Raw genomic sequence first — 13,710 nt, 5'->3', positions numbered from 1 at the left:
CACAATGAAATATCACGATATCTGTTAGAATGGTTATCACTAAGAAAACAAGAAAATAAGTGTTATGGAGGATGTGGAGAACAGGAAACCCTGTGTACTCTTGGTGAGAATGTAAATTGGTGCAGCATAGTATGGAAAATAGTAGAGGTTCCTCAAAAAAAATTAAAAATATAATTACCATATGATCCAGCAATTCCACTTCTAGATATTTACCCAAAAAAATGAAAACAGTAACTCAAAAAGATTAATGCATCTCCATGTTCATTGCAGCATTATTTATAACAGCCAAGATATGGAAGCAAACAAATGTTCATCAATGGATGCACAGAAATAAAAATGTAGTGTTATATATGTGATGGTATATTACTGGTCATTAAAAAGAATGACACCTTGCCACTTGTGGTAATAACATGGATGGCTCCTGCAGGCATTTTAAGTGAAAGAGTCAGGAAAAGAAAGACAAATACTGTATGATCTCATTTACATGTAGAATCTAAAAACAACAATACAGAACAGTCAAGTTCACTGATACAGAGAACACAGTGGTAGTTGCCCAAGTAGGGGGTTGGGGTGAGTGAAATGCATAAAGGTGGTCAAAAAGTACAAACTACCACTTATAAAAGAAATAAGCCAGGGGATGTAATATAGAGTATGGTGACTATATTTAATAATACTTACTGCATATTTGCAAACTGCTAAGAGACCCTATGTTAAATGTTCTCATCACAGGAAAAATTCCAGCTATATATAAGGACAGATTAAGTAGATTTATTGTGGTGAACGTTTTGCAACATTTGTACAAATGTGGAATTACACTGTACACCTGAAACTATATAACGTTTTATGTCAATTAAATCTCAAAAAACATTTTACATTTTTTTCTCTTAGAGAAGTTCAGAGAACCAGACTCTAAAATAAGTAGGGTAATTCAGGCCTTACTGCAGGTAAAAATTATCTAAACCAATATTTAAATTAGTATTAGTTTTATATGGGTCAGTCATTCTTATGTAAAGGATAAAAAGGCTTATGCTGGTTTTAAATAAAGTGCTAATACTCAATAGTTCACATTGTTTTTGTGGTATAGTAAGAAATGTATTTGGTCTTCAACTAGGTTCCTGGCACAGAGTTCCTAAGTGATAGGAACCTGTTTTTGTTATTCGTAACACTGAATCTATGGTAATGAGGTGACTCTGTTTGGGCTCCTACAGTCTCAGAATGGGATAGGTCACTAGAAAGACACAATGATGAAGGGCTGGAATTATGAGCTATCCCCACTGACCTCAGGGAGTAAGGGGCTGCACACTAAGCTCTACGAAAACTCTTGAAAAATGAGATCTGACAAACTTTATTGGTGAATGCATCCAAATCGGGAGGGTAGTGCATTCCAGCCCATGAGGACAGAAGCTTCTACATTTGGGACTCTCCCAGTCCTTGCCCTGTGTATCTCTTCACACGACTATTCATCTGTATCCATTGTAAGTTCTTTTATAATAAACTGGTAAACATTAAGTAAATATTTCTCTTGAGTTCTTTGAGTGGCTCCAACACATTAATAGAACCTGCAAGGTCAGGGGTGGTTATGGGAACCTCTGAGTTTATATCCAGTTGGTCAGAAGCAGGAGAACAACCTGTGGATTTGACTGGTGTTGGAAGCGAAGCAGTCTTCTGATACTGAATCTATAACCTGTGGGACCTGACACTATCTTCAGGTAAACAGCATCAGAAATGAATGAAATTTATAGGAAACCCAGTCACTGTCTGCTGACAACTGGAGAATTACTTGGTGTTGGAAAACACACAGAGAGTACTGAAACATGCTCCAAAATATAAAAAGCTTGAACAATTTTTTAAACTGGAGTATTATTATTTCATTAATGACAAATTAACAAGTTGGAATTATGTTGGAAAGTAATTTTTATTATGGATTTTGAAACATACAATGGTACTAAAGTTCATATGGAAAATTATAGAGAAAAGTATCTGAAGGAGGATTAAGAAGAGATCAACTGTGACAGCAACACAAATTATAAAACTTTAATAATTACAAGAAAAAACAGAAAAGAGAACTTTTTTTTAGAGTAAATAGTGGTAAATGGATATGCAGATCAATGGAACTAAATATAAAATCCAGAAAGACCCCAAAACACATAAGAGAATAAGGATATTAAAAAAAAAGAGAGACAGAATAAGGATATAAGACAGATCAGAAATAAATGGAAAAAAAGATCAGTCAATAAACAGTGCTGGAAAAATAAAAATAAAAAAAATAAACAGTGCTGGGACAGCTTGAAAAAACTGAATTAGAGTCAAATACTTATAACAGGATAAAAATCAAATTCATCAAAAATTTAAATGCTTAAAACTAAATCTTACAAGAATTAGAAGAAATCATTGGGAAATAATAACCTTCGGGTGGGAAAGAACAGTCCATCATCCCAAATTCTGAGGTCATAAGAGAAAAAGATTAATTGCTTGATATTAAGAACAAAAAACAAAAACCTCTACATGACAATGCCCATTATAAGTTAAGACAAATAGCAAATTGGGGGAAAACATTTAAAACTCATATCACAGGGATCCCTGGGTGGCGCAGCGGTTTAGCGCCTGCCTTTGGCCCAGGGCGCGATCCTGGAGACCCGGGATCGAATCCCACATCGGGCTCCCGGTGCATGGAGCCTGCTTCTCCCTCTGCCTGTGTCTCTGCCTCTGTCTCTCTCTCTGTGTGACTATCATAAATAAAAACAAATAAAAATAAAATAAAAAAAATTTCTCTTCTAACATATAAAAAATTCCTACAAATTGATAAAAGACTAATAACTCAATAGCAAAATGGAAAACAGGATAGAAGACAGATTACAGGAAAGAAAAACATCTCTAAAAATGGCTCATCTTGGAGTTCCTGTGTGGCTCAGTCAGTTAAGCATCTGCTTTCGGCTCAGTTCATGAGACCCGTGTTGGGCTCCCTGCTCAGTGAGGAGTGTGCTTCTCCTTCTTCCCTTGCTCCTTTTCTCTCTCTCTCTCTCTCTCTAATTCACACACTGTCTCAAATAAAAAATATTTTAAAAAAATTAAAAAATGGCTAATCTTTATGTTAAAACTTTTATCTAAAGATATGTTAGTGACATATATAGAAGTTACTTGGAAGTAATATGACCAACATGAGAGAGCATTTGTGTTATCCTTGAATTAAAGTCTTTATTCTGAACCAATTTGCTTTGTTTTGACCTCAGTAGCATGTACAACCTATTAAAAAATCTCTAAGAAATGTATCAAACCAGCATTTTAATAACCTGCACTTAATCATAGAACTTATTTGAAATGGGAATAAGTAAACTTATTGGCTTATATTTTCAAATAAGGTAAATGAACTTATATCCAACCCTACCCTGACAGAAAACAGGAAATACAGTTTTTATGTAAGGAATATTGGTGAGGCCTATGACTCCAGGACAAAGACACAAGAGAGCAAAGATGAGGGCTGGGGCTGATGGACCTAATGAACTGGATAATCTAGCTAAGGAGATTTCCAGGCAGTGTTCAAGAGGCTGCCTGACTCCTGAGCAAGAGCAATTTCTTGAAAATTAAGTAGGACTGGGATATAAAACCGAGAAATATTCTGAGAAAAGAAAACAAAAAGACCAACAAGAAGGTGCATCATCATTAAATTTCAGAATACCAAAATTGTTTTCTAAAATTTACAACGGATCAGAAATCAAAAAGGCATTTGACACTTTGCAATAACAGAAGTCATATAGACAACAATATAGCAATATCCTCAAAATTGAGTGGAAAAGCACTTCAACTTAGAATCTGAACTATACTGACTATGAACTCTAAGGGGTAAAGATTTTTCGTTTCAAAATTTATCTTCTAACAATCTGCGGCATACTGTATTTTCAAAAAATGGACACAGCAATATTTCTGGTCCCATACTCCCCCAGAACCTTGCCACTCCACCAACATGAAGCCTATTTTTCCTTTCCTTGAATCTGATCAGGATATTGTAACTGCCCCCACAAACTGAATGCAGCAAAAATGACAGTGAATGACTTCAGCATCTAAGTCATAAAAGAAATATGACTTCCTCACAGCTCTTGATATGTTCATTCTGGGGATCACCATTATGTTGTAAGGAAGCCCAAGCCACAGAGAGAGGCCACGTGTAGATAGGTATTCCATCTGACATCCCCAGGTAAGGCCTCTGATGAGTAGGCTGAGAGCTCACTGATGATAAGGACAGCATACAGGAGCTCTCTGATGAACCCTTCCTGAATTGATGATTAGTGGGCAAAATTCATGTGTTCAACGTTTTTAGCCAAAATTTTGCTAAACCTTAGTAGCCAGAACAGATTTTAGCACCTAGAAGTGGAAAGCTGCTGGTATTTAAAAAAAAAAAGAAAAAAGGAACGAAAAGGAAAAGAAAAACCTAAAACATGGGAGTAGCTTTGGAACCTGACAGGTGAAAGCCAAATGCACCCTCAAAGAGAAGCCTGAGGGCCTGTGAGGATGCGCCAAAGAGTACTGGCAGGAAAAGTGAGGAAAATGTTGGAATGGGAACTTTGTTATATATTAGTAGAAAGTTTACCAACACTGTTGGCTGCAATAACAGGGAAAGTAGAAAATATACAAGTATGACTCATCTAATTGTGCTTCACAGATACTGTTTCAAAATTGAGAATTTGTGGCAACCATGCATCAATCAAGTGCAGGGTGTAGCAGCAAGTGCTGATATAGAAGCTGCAGAAAGTTACCCAGAAAATCTAGCTAAGACAATTAATGAAGGTGGCTACACTAAACAAGATTTAATTATAACCCTAATTAAACAGCCTTCTATTGAAGAAGATGCCATCTAAAACTTTCATAACTGGAGAAGAGAAGTCAATGCCTGGCTTCAAAGGTCCAAAGGACAAGGTTACTCTCTTGTTGGGGGCTAATAGAGCTGGTGACCAAACTGAAGCCAATACTCATTGACCATACTAAAAATCCTAGGGCCTTTAAGAATTATGTTAAATCTACTCTGCCTATGTTCTATAAATGGAAAAAAAAAAGCATGGATGACAATACATCTGTTTATTACACAGTCTACTGAATGTTATAAGACCACTATCGAGATCTGTTCAGAAAAAAAAAAAAGGTTCCCTTCAAATTCTGACTACTCATTAACAATCCACCTGGTCACCCAAGAGCTCTGATGGAGACCTACAATTAAGATTAGTGTTATTTTCGTGCCTACTACCATGATATCTATTCCATAGCCCATGGATCAAGGAATAATGTCGACTTTCAAGTCTTATTAAAGAAATACACTTTGTAAGGCTATAGCTGCCAAAGACAGTGATTCCTTGGATAAACCTGGACAAAGTAAACTGAAAACTTTCTGGAAAGTATTTGCCTTTCTAGACACCATTAAGAACATCTGTGATTTGTGGGAAGAAGTCAAACATGTAAGGAGTTGAGAATCAATAGATACCAACCCTTATGGACAACTTTGAGGCATTCAAGATGTCAGTGGAGGAAGTAATTGCAGATGTGGCAGAAATAGTAAGAGAACTAAAATTAGAAGAGGGGCCTAAAGATGTGACTGAACTGTTGCAATCTCAGGATAAAACTTTAATGTAGTTACTTCTCAGGTTTGAGCAAAGAAAATGGTTTTTAAGATGGAATCTATTCCTGGTGAAGATGCTGTGAAGATTGTTGAAATGACAACAAAAGATTTAGAATATTCCATAAACTTAGTTGATAAAACAGCAGCAGGATTTAACAGCACTAACTTCAATTTTGAAAGAAGTACTACTGTGGATAAAATCAAACAGCATTGCATGCAACAGAGAAATCATTCATAAATGGAAGAGTTCATCAATATGGCAAACGTCACTGCTTTAAGAAATTGTCACATCATCCCAAACTTCAATAAACACCTACTCTGGTTTATCAGCAGCCATCAACATTGAGATAAGACCCTCTACCAGCAAAAAGATTACTACTCACTGAAAGCAAGCTCAGATAATGGTAGGCATTTCTTAGCAATTGACAATTTAATTTATGTAATTATTTTATTTTTTAATCTTTTAAGTTTTTATTTTAATTACCGTATAGTTAACATATAGCATATTAGTTTCAGGTGTACAACAGAGTGATTCAACAATCGATTCACCCCGTCCTCATCATGACAAGCACGCTCCTTAATCCCCATCACCTATTTCACCTAACCCCCACCAACCTCCCTTTCTGGTTACCATCAGTTTGTTCTCTATAGTTAAGAGTCTGTTTCTTGTTTTGTCTCCTTTTTCTTTGCTTGTTACTTAAATTCCATATGTGAGTAAAATCATATGGTATTTGTCTTTCTCTGACTTATTTCACTTTGCATTATACTCGCCAGCTATACCCATGTCGTTGCAAATGGCAAGATTTCATTCTTTTTATGGCTGAATAATATTCCACTGTATATAGGTATCACTTCTCTATCCATTTATCTATTGATGGGCATTTGGGCTGCTTCCATAATTTGGTTGTTGTAAATAATGCTGCTATAAATGTAGGGGAGCATGTATCCATTTCAATCAGTGTTTTGTATTTTATGGGTAATTACCCAGTAGTGCGATTACTGGATCATAGAATACTTCTATTTTAAAATTTCTGAGGAACATCCACACATTTTTCCACAGTGGTTGCACCAGTTTTCATTCCTACCAATGATACAAGAAAGTTCCTTTTACTCTACATCCTTGCCAACATTTGTTTCTTGTGTTCTTCATTTTAGTCATTTTGATGGGTATGAGGTGTTAACCCTTTGTAGTTTTAATTTGCTTTTCCCTGATGATGAATGATCATCAGGGAACCATCTTTTCATGTGTCTGTTGGCCATCTGAATATCTCTGAAGAAATGTCTATTCATGTCCAGTATTCTGAACACTATTTCATGAAGACATTGCTGTTTTCCCATTGCCTATTCATTCCTACTTTAACAAAGATTAATTGACCATATAGCTGTAGGTTTATTTCTGGGTTTTCTATTCAGTTCTATTGATTTATGGGACTATTTTTGTGCCAGTACCATATGGTTTTTTCAAGATTGCTTTGGCTATTTGGGGTCTTTTGTGGTTCCATATACATTTTAGGATTGTTTGTTCTAGTTTTGTAAAAATGCTGTTGGTATTTCGATAGGGATTGTATTAAATCTGTAGAATGCTTTGGGTAGTATACATTTTAACCATATCTGTTCTTCTAATCCAGGAACATGGATTGTCTTTCCATTTCTTAGTGCTTTTTCAAATTCATCAATATTTTATTTAACAGAGAATAGGTCTCTCACCTCTTGCGTTAAGTTTATTCCTAGGTATTTTATTATTTTTGGTGCAATTGTAAATGGGACTGTTTTCGTAACTTCTCTTTCTGCTGCTTCATTATTAGTACATAGAAATGCAACAGATTTCTATACATTGATTTTGTATCCTGTGGCTTCACTGAATTTATTTACCAGTTTTAGTAGCTTTTTGGGTGGAGTTTTTAGGGTTTTCTATATATAGTATCATGTCATCTGCAAATAGTGAAAGTTTTACTTCTTCCTTACCAATCTGTATGCTTTTTATTTCCTTTTGTTGTCTGACTGCTATGGCTAGAGTTTCCAATACTATGTTGAATAAAACTGGTGAAAGTGGACACTTGTGTAATGTTCCTGATCTTGGGGGAAAAACTCAATTTTTCACCATTAAGTATAATCTTAGTTGTAGGTTTTTCATATATGGCCTCTATTATGTTGAAGTGTATTCCCTCTAAACCTACTCTGTTGAGTCTTTGTCATGAATGGATGTTGTGGTTTGTCAAATGATTTTTCTGCATCTACTGAAACAATTAGAGGGTTTTTATCCTTTCTCTGATATGTTGTATCATGGTGATTAACTTCATTTTGTTTTTAAAGATTTTATTTATTTATTCATGAGAGACACACAGAGAGAGGCAGAAGCAGGCTCCCCATGGGAGCCTGATGTGAGACTCAATCCCAGGACCCTAATATCATGACCTGAGCCAAAGGCAGATGCTCAACCACGGAGTCAACTCAGGTGTCCCAATGACTGACTTTTGAATATTGAATCACCCCTTGCATTCCGGTAATAAATCCCACTTGATTGTAGTGATGATTTTTTTTTTAATTTTTATTTATTTATGATAGTCACAGAGAGAGAGAGAGAGAGAGAGAGAGAGAGAGAGAGAGAGAGGCAGAGACATAGGCAGAGGGAGAAGCAGGCTCCATGCACCGGGAGCCCGACGTGGGATTCGATCCTGGGTCTCCAGGATCACGCCCCCGGCCAAAGGCAGGCACTAAACCCCTGCGCCACCCAGGGATCCCTGTAGTGATGATTTTTTTAAATGTATTGTTGGGTTTGGTTTGCTAGTATTTTGTTGAGGATTTTTGCATTTATATGTATCAGAGATACTGCCTTGAGTTCACTTTTTTTGTGGTGTCTGTATCTGGTTTTGTTTGCAGAATTATACTGCCCTCCTAGAACGAATTTGGAAATTGTCCTTCCTTTTCTACGTTTTGGAATTGTTTAAGAAGAATAGGTAATAACTCTTCAAATGTTTGTCAGAATTTGCTTATAAAGCCAGCTGGTTCTGGACTTCAGGTTTTTTGGGGAGTTTTTTGATTACTGATTCAATTGCCTTGCTAGCCATCAGTCTGTTCAACCTTTCTGTTTCTTCCTGTTTCAGATTTGGTAGATTATATGTTTCTGGGAATTTATCCATTTCTCCTGGGTTGTCCCAATTTGTTGGCATAATTTTTCATAATATTCTCTTACAATTGTCTGTGTATCTGTGGCCTTGGTTGTTATTTCTCCTCTCTCATTGTTTGAGTTCTTTCTCTTTTTCTCTTAATAAGTCTGGCTACAGGTTTATCAATTTTTGATTTTTTCAAAGAACCAGCTCCCGGTTTCACTGATCTGTTATATTGGTTTTTTTAGTTTCTCTATTATTTACTTCTGCTCTAATCTTTATTTTTTTTTTTTAAGATTTTATTTATTTATTCATGAGAGAGAGAGAAAGAGAGGCAGAGACACAGGCAGAGGGAGAAGCAGGCTCCACGCAGAGAGCCTGACATGGGACTCAATTCTGGGACCCCAGGACCACGCCCTGGGCCAAAGGCAGGTGCTTAAACCGCTGAGCCACCCGGGCTGCCCCTGCTCTAAACTTTATTATTTCCTTCCTTCTACTGGTTTGCGGTTTTGTTGTTCTTTCTGTAACTCCATTAAATGTTAGGTTGTTTGAGATTTGTCTTGCTTCTTGAGATAGGTCTATATTGCTATAACCTTCCCACTTAGAACCACTCTTGCTATATCCCAAGGATTTTGAATCACTATATTTTTTTCATTTTTGTTTCCACGTAAGTTTTGATTTTTTTTTTTTATTTCTCAGTTGACTAATTCATTGTTTAGTAACATGTTGTTTTATTTCCATGTATTTGCTCTTTCCAGAGTTTTTCTTATGGTTGATTTCTAGTTTCTTAGTATTATGGTCAGAAAAGACGCATGGTATGAGTTCAATCTTTTTGAGTTTGTTGAGACTTGTTTTGTGACCTAAAATGTGATGTATTCTAGAGAATGTTCCATGTGCACTTGAAAAGAATATGTATTCTACTGTTTTAGGATGGAATGTTCCTAATATATCTGTTAAATTCATCTGGACCAGTATATCATTCAAAGTTTCCTTGATTTTCTCTTTGGATGGTATGTTCAATGATTTAAGTGGGAAGTCCCCTACTATTATTGTGTTACTATCATTTAGTTCCTTTATACTTGTTATTAACTGTTTATGTATTTAGGTGCTATGTTGAGTGCATAAATATGTACAATTATCATATCCTCTTGTTTGATTGCCCCTTTTATTATCATATAGTGTTTTTCTTTGTCTCTTATTTATCCTTGTCTTAGTCTCCTTTGTCTAATATAAGTATTATTACTCTTTCTTTTGACATCCATTTGCAAGGTAAATATCTCTCCATCTTCTCACTTTCAATCTGTTGGTGTCTTTAGGGCTAAACGAATCTGCTGTAGGCAGCAGATAAATGGGTCTTTTTTAAAAAATTAATTCTGTCATCCTATGTCTTCTGATTGAAATGTTTAGTCCACTTACATTCAAAGTAATTATTGATAGTTACATATTTATTGCCATTTTATTACTTGTTTTGTAACTGTGTCTTTAGTTTCTCTCTAATCCTTTCTTCTCTTGCTCTCTTTCATGGTTTGCTGATTTTCTTTAGTGATACACTTGGATTCCTTTCTCTTTATTCTTTGTTTATCTATTACTGGTTTTGAATTTGTGGTTATCATTAGGTTTGTATAACATATCCATTTCCTTCCCCAGATTAAGGGAAGTTATTATTTCTTCAAAAAAATTTTCTGCCCCCTTTTTCTCTCACTTCTTTTTCTGGGATCCCTTCAGTGTGAATGTTATTATGTTTGATATAGTCACTGAATTCCCTAAGACTATTCTCAATTTGCATAAATTTTTCTTCTCTCATTTGTGCAGCTTGGTTACTTTCCAAAATTCTGTCTTCTGTATCATTAATTTGTCCCTCTGTTTCATCTATCCTGTTATTTATTCCATCAAGTGGATTTTAAATTTCATTCTCTGTGTTTTTCATCTCTAATTGGTTCTTTTTTCATCCTTTTAAGGGTTTCCCTGATGTCTTCTCCTCTTTTCTCAAGTCTAGTGAGTATCTTTATGATCAACACTTTAAATTCTCTATTGGACATATTACTTACATTCATTTCATGTAGCTCTCTGGCAGTGGTTTGGTCCTATTCTTTCACTTGGAACATATTTCTCTGTCTCATTTTGTTTATCTCTCTGTGTCTCTTTCTGTGTTAGGAAAGTCAGCTATACCAACTGCTCTTGAAGGTAATGCTTTATGTCTAAGAAGTCCTGTAGTGCCCGGCAGTGCAGCGCTCCCTGTTCCCCGGGACCTGCTGCTTCAGAGGGTGTCTTCTATGTATGTTGCATGTGTCCTATTGTGTTCTTGCCAGTTTTCCCTTCAGTTCATTTTTCTGCAGTGGCTTTTTGCTCACTATGGGCTGTTTGGTCCCCAGCAAAGGTGGGGTGTACTGGTCTGTCTGCTAAGTAAGACCTGGAGCCTCTACTGTTGGGACTGGATCAGCTTAACCAGGCATGTACTTTTAAGAAGAGGTACCTCAGACTTTTGTAGCACCTGCTACCACACCTGGTACAAGGACTGATGCCCTGCCAGATGTGTGGGTTGGGTGTCAAGGTGTTGGTGAGGGTTGTGCATGTCTTCTGAGGGATATACTATACTGCCAGGACTGAGGCAGTATGACTGGGGAGGGCAGATCCAATGCAGCACAGTAGACAAGGCTTGGTTTAAGAAAGTTAGGTAGGGGGGATCCCTGGGTGGCGCAGCGGTTTGGCGCCTGCCTTTGGCCCAGGGCGCGATCCTGGAGACCTGGGATCGAATCCCACTTCAGGCTCCCGGTGCATGGAGCCTGCTTCTCCCTCCGCCTGTGTCTCTGCCTCTCTCTCTCTCTCTCTCTGTGACTATCATAAATAAATAAAAATTAAAAAAAAAAAAAAAGAAAGTTAGGTAGGGAGTGTCAGTGCTGCACTGCTTCCCAAAGGTGGCTGTGTCTTTAAGCTGAGGTGCAGGGCAGAGAAATGCAGGTGCCAGCTCCTTTGTTCTAAGAGGCCTCTCTGAGATCTCTATCTCTCTTGACAAGCTCTGTGATGAGTAAATCACTGTCCCTTCCATGTGTCCCAGGTAGTTGTCAAATTGCTGATTCTATGCTGTACCTGCTCAGGCTGTTTGGTGTGCTGTCTCTTTAAGAGTGGGGGCTCCACTTCCTAAGGTCCTCCAGGCTCTCCCAGCATTGAGCCTGCAGATTTTTAGAATTCTAGGCTTTAAGTCTCCTTGGTTTTAAGAACTCACAAAATTCAACCCCTCTTGCTTTCAAAGCCAGATGTTATGTGAGTTCCTTCTTCCCTTGTAGGCTTCCTTGCATGATTATGTCCAGAGACAGCTATAGGCTGTCCAGAGATGGCCATCGTCTGTTTAGGTCTCAAATCACATCTTACCTTCTTTGATGTGGCCTCTTCTCTACCTTTGCTTGTGCAGTTCACCCTGACAGTCTTCAGGTCATTTTCTGGATTATGTATGCTGATGTGAATGTTATCTAGTTGTACTCATGGGACAAGGTAAGCCAGGGTCTTCATACTCCACCACTTTCACCTCTCTCCCCTCATGTGCATATTTTTTTAAACAACACTATTACATACTTAATAGACTACAGTATAGTCTAAACATAACTTTTATATGCACTGGGAAACCCAAAAATTCATTTGATTCACTTTACTGTGATTTTCACTTTATTATGGTAGCCTGGAACAGAATCCATAGTATGCCTGTACTTATTGAATTAGATGATCTAGCTAAGGAGTCCAGGCAGTATTAATGGTACCCCTTACTTCTAGTTGGCTATAGTAAAACCTGAGAGAAGAGAGAAAAAGAAAGAACTGCTAAAAATAAAGAGAGAAGATCTCTTGGGTTTAAAAAGAAAAATGTCTCTCATTCCTAGCTTCTCTAAAGTTTTCAAATTAAGAAAGAGCTTCAAAGAGAAGATGAAGCCCAAGATGGGCTAGAAGATTCTTTGTTAATTCCTCTGAAGAAAACTGAGGCAGTGCCTTAGAGAACTGTCTAGCCAGACAAAAGGCTTCCTAGGGCTTCTAAGAAACTTAAGGGAGCCTAAAGGCTTATTTTGTAGACTTGTGGGTATTAGTTTTGTCTAAAGAAATGGATGAAAAGTGGATTCATAAGAAAATTACAAATATTTTTAAGTAATTGTATCATCTTGGTCTAAAAGGGATAGAGACAATATCAAATGAAAAGAGGCCTATGGACCCTTAACTTCTACAGAAGAGAAAGCAGGCTGAAAAAACTACTCATCTGCAAATAAGGGCTACATTTTACAGAAAGAAAGCTGATTCAGAAGGCAATATGAAAAACCCAGAATTACTCCATCAAGAATCATTTCCAGAAAGTGAAATTAATTCCTTATCAAAGAAATGGCAACATCTGCCCAGCTGGATTCAGAACTGCTATGGCCCAGTGGCTCCTGCATAGCTTCCATTTTCGCCCTTTTTCAGTGGAAGGGCCTAGAGTAGTTTTCCTAGGCCTATGAACTGCCCTATGATAGGTGTGTGGGGGACAGTTACCTGTTACCCTGTCTCTTTAATTCACTTGTCTTCATACCAAAAAAGACTGTACTTGAGGAACATACCCAAGAAACCTCATCTGTACCTGAATTTGACTCAGATACTTAAACCCCAGACCCTCAACATAGCCTGATTCTTTTTTTTTTTTAACGTGAGCCTGATTCTGTAATGTGACAGAGTCTGGAAGTTTCAGGGGAAGGAGCTGAGCACATTTTTGCACATAAGAGAGAAGTAAATTCTTATTGCCAGGATTGTGATAGATTGTATTTTCCCAAATTTCCATAGATAGACTTCTTGACCTTTGCCTCTCTATTAAGAGATGTAATCTATTTCCTCCTCTTTGAACCTAGGTGGGACTTTGTGACTAACTTAAAGTGCCAGACAGGAAAGTTAAGAGAACCTTTAGAGGATTTCAGTCCCTAGACTTCATGCCACAACAGCTAATACAAAAAGTGTAACAAAAATAAATTATCTCCAGTAGTCTCTAACCAA

At 37.1% G+C, this 13,710-nt stretch overlaps 1 protein-coding gene across 3 annotated transcripts in view; it reads right to left on the bottom strand.

Annotated features, from left to right (window-relative positions):
- VPS37A (VPS37A subunit of ESCRT-I) overlaps positions 1-13,710 on the bottom strand; it is a 52,272-nt gene that overhangs the window by 16,126 nt on the left and 22,436 nt on the right. The gene's annotated exons all lie outside the window — the stretch shown is intronic.

The sequence above is a fragment of the Vulpes vulpes genome, chromosome 7, assembly GCF_048418805.1.
Source record: "Vulpes vulpes isolate BD-2025 chromosome 7, VulVul3, whole genome shotgun sequence".
NCBI classification, from domain to species: domain Eukaryota; kingdom Metazoa; phylum Chordata; class Mammalia; order Carnivora; family Canidae; genus Vulpes; species Vulpes vulpes.
The sequence above is the reverse complement of the archived record's forward strand: the minus strand, read 5'-3'. Positions and strand labels throughout refer to the sequence as shown.